Here is a 5,950-nt window from a genome sequence, read left to right as displayed (position 1 = left end):
ATGGGCTTGCAGAGAAAGTTGGGGTATTTGGATCCCGGTCACCAGCAGGGCAGTGAGCGGCCTGGGGTATGCGCTATACAGATCTGGAGGATGTGGGGAAACAACACAGAGAGCGCAGGAGGGTCGAGGCTGACAGCAGCACACAGAGTGAGTCAAGGCATCAAAAGCCGATCTGTGGGCAAGGTGCCATGAGGCCTGGGATGCCCAGGGTCTATGGCAGGAGGGCCATGTGAAGTTTCACGGGTCCCGGCCAGGCTGCAAGCTTGACAAGAGACAATATATCCTGGGTGTGCAGCTGGGACAGGGTACCCCTGGATATCCCTAACCCTGTCCCGCTGACATCTATGCAGCAGGAGCAAGAAGCAAAAAATGGCACACTGGTACCAGGGAGCAAAATCCCTCCTCTTGCAATAACCCTCCATCGACAAAGCTTAATACTGTGCTCACTGCAAAGAAGTCTTTAAATCTCTATTAGCACAGAGCCAGTATTCAGGATGACTTTGGAAAGGAGAGGCAATAAACTGATATCTAGCACATACAGCTAACACACAGTGTTTATTTTATTCCAGGCACTGGGCTTTATATGGATTCTCTCATTTAAACGTCAACTCTCCTGTGATTTAGGCTGGTATTATTTTCTCTATTTTATAGGTGAATAATCTGAAATTCTAGAAGTGAAATAACTAGCTTGAGGTCAGATAGCTGCTAAGTGCAAGAGCTGGGATCAACTGTTTTAGTTTGCTAGCACCTGTGCATGTACACACCATACTGTTACACTTCCTCCCAAAGGCAAATGTAATTGAACTGGTAAAGGTGATAGACGGGTCCCCCGTTGGGTCAGCAGTTATTGGTCATGTCCTCATCAAGTGACACTTTAGCCACTTGCTTTTCAGTGGTCTTACTCTCTTAGAGGGTCTTAGTTTGCTCACAAGATTCTCATCATGCTTTGAGGCACCTCTGCATCAATTCCTCCTAGAAGAGTGCCCCACACTGGCCACCTAGTAGTTATGCCAACAAACAGGGCGTCCTCACTAGAGTCCCCAAGGCAGGGAGACACTGATGGCTTGGCATGAACATGAGATGATAGCAGCTATCTCAAAAGGCAGAGACTATACAGTGAATTTCCTGAGGTCCTGAGGTCACACAAATGGGCCCTAAAGCTGAACAGAGCTTTCAAATTCAGGAATGGAGAGAAATACACCTGTTTACTCTAAGGACCACATGAAACATCCTCACATTTTGTTCAAAGATTTTAGCCTTAGATGTCTTTTTGCTCCATTTTCTCTCTGGGTGCTCCATCAACTCCTTTGGCTCTCCTCTGTACCATGGATTTTGCTAATTCCCAAATCTCTGTCTCCAGGTCAATCTATTTCTCTTGATCTACAGATCTGTGAATCTAACCACCCCTACGTGTCCTAAGAGCCAAAGACCACAATTCAAAACCAAATTCATTTGATTGCCTTAAACCTGATTTACCCTCAGTGTTTGGGCTTCTTTTCTATGAATCGAATTACCCAGCTGTCATTAACAGAGACTATCAACCTTGCTGACTTCCTCTTCGTCAATTTCAAACGAAATATACTTCTTGCCCTGCTTCTCTAGCTTTATCCAATCCAGCACCAAGTTCTGTTGGTCCTATCTAACAGCTCCTATTTCATTTTTAAAATCAATTTCACTTCTTCACTTCAAGCCACCATCTCATCTGGATTGCTGTGATCCGTTCCTAAATGCCTCTAGTATTGACCTCTCCAGTGTATCCCCCAGAGTGCAGCCAGGGTAATTTTTCTCAAGTCCAAACCTGACTGTTCTTGGTTTTAAAACTTTTCAATGCCATTTTATTGAGAATAGGTCCAAATTTCTTAACGGTTATTGTAAGAGGCTTTGTGAGCCAGCGTGTGTGTGTATGTGCGCGCGTGCTCGTGTGTGTATTTATTTATTTATTTATTTTTGTATTAGTTAGGGGCCAGTCAGGGGACTGAAACCACACCAATCATCATCACTAAAAGAACTGAATATAAAGAATTGTTAATTGAGTGGTCTTGTTTTCTGCCTTTCTCTTCTCGTAGTTGAGGCCGCCCTGCTCTTGTTAGCCTCGGGCCCGCAGTCTCCTTGAGGTCGAGCACCGTGCCTTCAGTTAAGTTGCAGAGTTATGATGGAAGAGATATTTGAAGTTGATGTAGAAATTGCCAAACGGCCTGTGACTCTCAAGACCAGGCTGGAAGATTTGGGAATGGATAATGAAGGGGGTGATGACCCAGTTCCTCTACCAAATGCTAACGCAGCAGTATTAAAAATGGTCATTCAAGGATGACTCCCCTCCTCCTGTGGATGATGAGAACAAAAAAAAAAAAAAAAAAAGGGAACAGATGATACAAAATGAAAATAATGTTTCCCCTTTCGAAGTTTTATTTAAAACAAAGGGAAAGGGATGATGAACGATGTAAATTTAGGCACTTTGCAATTGTAACTTCTGTTAATTTCTCACCTCAGCAAGATTTAGAAATTGCCAAACGGCCTGTGACTCTCAAGACCAGGCTGGAAGATTTGGGAATGGATAATGAAGGGGGTGATGACCCAGTTCCTCTACCAAATGCTAACGCAGCAGTATTAAAAATGGTCATTCAAGGATGACTCCCCTCCTCCTGTGGATGATGAGAACAAAAAAAAAAAAAAAAAAGGGAACAGATGATATCCCTCTTTGGGACCAAGAACTCCTGAAAGTTGATCAAGGAACACTTTTTGAACTTGTTCTGGCCGCGAACTACGTAGACACTAAAGGTTTGCTTGATGATAATTGCAAGACAGTTGCCTATATGATCAAGGGGAAAACTCCTGAGGAGATTCGCAAGACCTTCAATATCAAAAATGACTTTACTGAAGACTAGGAAGCCCAGGTACGCAAAGAGAACCAGTGGTGTGGAGATCAGTGAAATGTTATGCCTGACGTTGTACTACTGTAAGGATCGTTCCAAATACTAGTCGCACTGCTTCATTTACAATTGTTAATATTAGACAAACTGTAGACAAATGTAGCAGCAAATTGGTTGTTTTAGCAGAATATTGTGCCCCTTGCGTACGTAGTTTGAGTACAGATTCCAAACTTATGGCTGAGTGTCTTCTAGTATGATCAAAAGTTTCTTTTTTCTCTACTCTGAATAAAACTCAACTGTGGGTTCTCTATAGAAGGTGACATTTTGGGATTTCCCTCTCTTTGAAAAATGATTTCCTCTTAGTTTATTGCCAGGTAACTTTAGTTTAATGACCTTTTAAAAGTTGGCATTGTAAATAAAACAAGTTGCAAAAAGTTTCCTGAAATATAATTAACAACGTATTATCTTTATTCATGACTTGGAATCTGGAAAAAGGCTACTTGAGGTAAAACTTTTGAGTGGGATTATTAGGATGTCTTCCAGCTTCCTGGAGTCAAGGAGTACCACTGGTATTGATGAGCCTGGATGTAGCAGGGGTCCCTTAATTAGATCTAAGGACTTAGTTTTGCATTTTTAATCCTCAACTTTGAGTGTGTTGGCTAGAGACTCAGATACTCTCAGTTTGTGGTTTGGGGGGAAATATAACTAGAGGGTCTGTTAGCTTTTCAATTACAAAGGACAAATAACCTATGTGATATGTGATCTTTTTAAAATCAGTGATTCCATGTGGGGGAAATGTCACACTGTTTGCATGTAAAAATCATTTAACCTTTAACATTAAAATGTCTGGCAAAACCTAGAAAGCCTCCATCACGAATGTAAGCTACTTTCAGTAAAAAATAAGTTATGTAGGAAAAAAAATTGTTAACTAGTTATTGAACAGCTGTCAAAGCAAAAAGAGAATGCCAAGAGAGTGCAGAGCAGAGAATGAAAGAAGCAGCTATTAATCCGAGGGCTGGAGGAACAAGGGAAGAAGTTAAAGTGATCAAACTTGAGAAATTTAGAGGTGGTACCTGAGCGGCTGAAGCGAAGACCGCTGCAGAGAAGGCAGCGGGCAGCTGGTGCTGGTGTCTCTGAGATAGAGTGTGTGAGGTGGATAGTTTGCAATCGTTGGACACGGGGCTGCTACTTCTGGAGGGAAGAGGTGAGGCTGGGGTGTCACTGACAGGAACAGAGAGCAAGTAAGAAGCAAACAGTAAGAGACAGGAAGGACCAGCCTCTTCTCCCTCCTATGTAGTTTCCTGGCACCCCCTATTGGCAGAACCTAACGAAGCCTCTGGCAAAGCAGAAATGTGATTTGTAGAGCCCCAGCCTCAATATCACAAACGGTATAGAGAAGCGGGTTTGAAGCTAACAGACAGTAACTTAATAACCGGCAAAACCCATCCCTTTGGGTAATCAGTACACACATGTCCTTTCTGTGCCTATTTGTCTCCCAAACAACAACAAAAACAGCTCTCTGTTTTCATCCAACAAGGTAACCATCCTTTGTACAAATGAAGACGTTCTCATCCTTTTCTCTAAATGAGAATCCAAAACCTCAACAATAAATGCATCCAGGGGCACCTAAGTGGCTCAGCTGCTTAAGTGTCCCACTTCAGCTCACGTCATGATCTCACGGTTCATGGGTCCGGGCCCCGCATTGAGCTCTGTGCTGATGGCTTAGAGCCTGGAGCCTGCTTTGGATTCAGTGTCTCCCTCTCTTTCCGCTCCTCCCCCCTTCATGCTCTGTCTCTCTCTCTTTCTCTCAAAAATAAATAAACGTTAAAAAAATAAAAATAAATAAATGCATCCAATTTAATTAGTAATCACACCTTTTATCTCTGGGCTGTAATACTTATTCCTCAAATTCAGTCACAATTCCATTTGGACATTTAATTGCCTAAAGACTAAATTGTAAACTTAACTGCCAACAAAACTTGCATAAATAAAAGGAATGTAAGAGAAGGATAAATTTGTATTTACAAATATACATACCTCCATTCATATAATCAGCAAAGAAGAAAATTTATATAGCCATTAGTCATTGTTTCTATATCTAGTCACAGGACTATTGTTTATATTATAACTTCCTTCTTCTTCTACACATCCCACATTTCCCGTGCTGACAGCCATAACTTCAGTAGGTCAAAGTAGTTTAATTGGTGACAGGTTCTAAATCCTCACTCCTGATGGAACTGCTTCTCCAAAGGACCTGTCATTTTTGGGCAAATACCTGGATTTCACATGTAGTCTCCCCTGTTTTAATGTATAGCAGCAAACCAGTTTCCTTCTAGTAATCAGGGATAATCATCTCAGCCAGCAGTTTAAACCCACCTTCACCTATTGAATTGGTAGCCTGAGGAGCTCTAAATGGTCAAGTGGGAGTCTTAATTTCTAATTCAACAGAACCGTCATTGTGTCTCCTAATGGAAACATTTTCCCCTCCTAAACTGGAAAACCTAAAGTTGTATGGACAGAAAGCAGAAATTCTGCATGTGAATAATTAAAATTTTTTTAATGTTTTATTTATTTTTGAGAGAGAGAGACAGACAGAGTGAGCAGGGGAGGGTCAGATAGAGAGGGAGACACAGAATCTGAAACAGGCTCCAGACTCTGAGCTAGCTGTCAGCACAGAGCCTGATGTGGGGCTCAAACTCACAAACCTGTGAGATCATGTCCTGAGCTAAAGTCGGACGCTTAACTGACTGAGCAACCCAGGCGCCCCAAGACTTTTGATTCTAGATGTCAAATTAAACTCATCCATTTACCTCCTTTTCCTCCCAAGACTACAGTAAATAAGTATAAATTAATAAACTATGTTATACATACCACCCACAATGAAGAAAATAGAAAGGGAATAGCAGCAGTAGTCTAATAAATATCTAGTAGATATTTTGTGATAAGCAGAATTATGGCCCACAATAATGTCCACACTTTAATCCCCAGGACGGAAGGATATCCTTACATGGCAAAATGTACTTTGCTAATATTGAGGTTATATAGGTCTGGAGATGGGAAGACTATTGCAGACTATCCAA

The 5,950-nt window shown here is 41.7% G+C and overlaps 1 pseudogene; it reads left to right on the top strand.

The window, feature by feature from the left end:
- LOC120234425 lies at positions 1-2,930 on the top strand (annotated as a pseudogene).
- The last annotated feature ends 3,020 nt before the right edge of the window (positions 2,931-5,950 follow it).

The sequence above is a fragment of the Hyaena hyaena genome, unplaced genomic scaffold (assembly GCF_003009895.1).
Source record: "Hyaena hyaena isolate Hyena2069 unplaced genomic scaffold, ASM300989v1 scaffold_109, whole genome shotgun sequence".
Taxonomy (NCBI): domain Eukaryota; kingdom Metazoa; phylum Chordata; class Mammalia; order Carnivora; family Hyaenidae; genus Hyaena; species Hyaena hyaena.
This window is presented reverse-complemented; position numbering and strand designations above follow the sequence as displayed.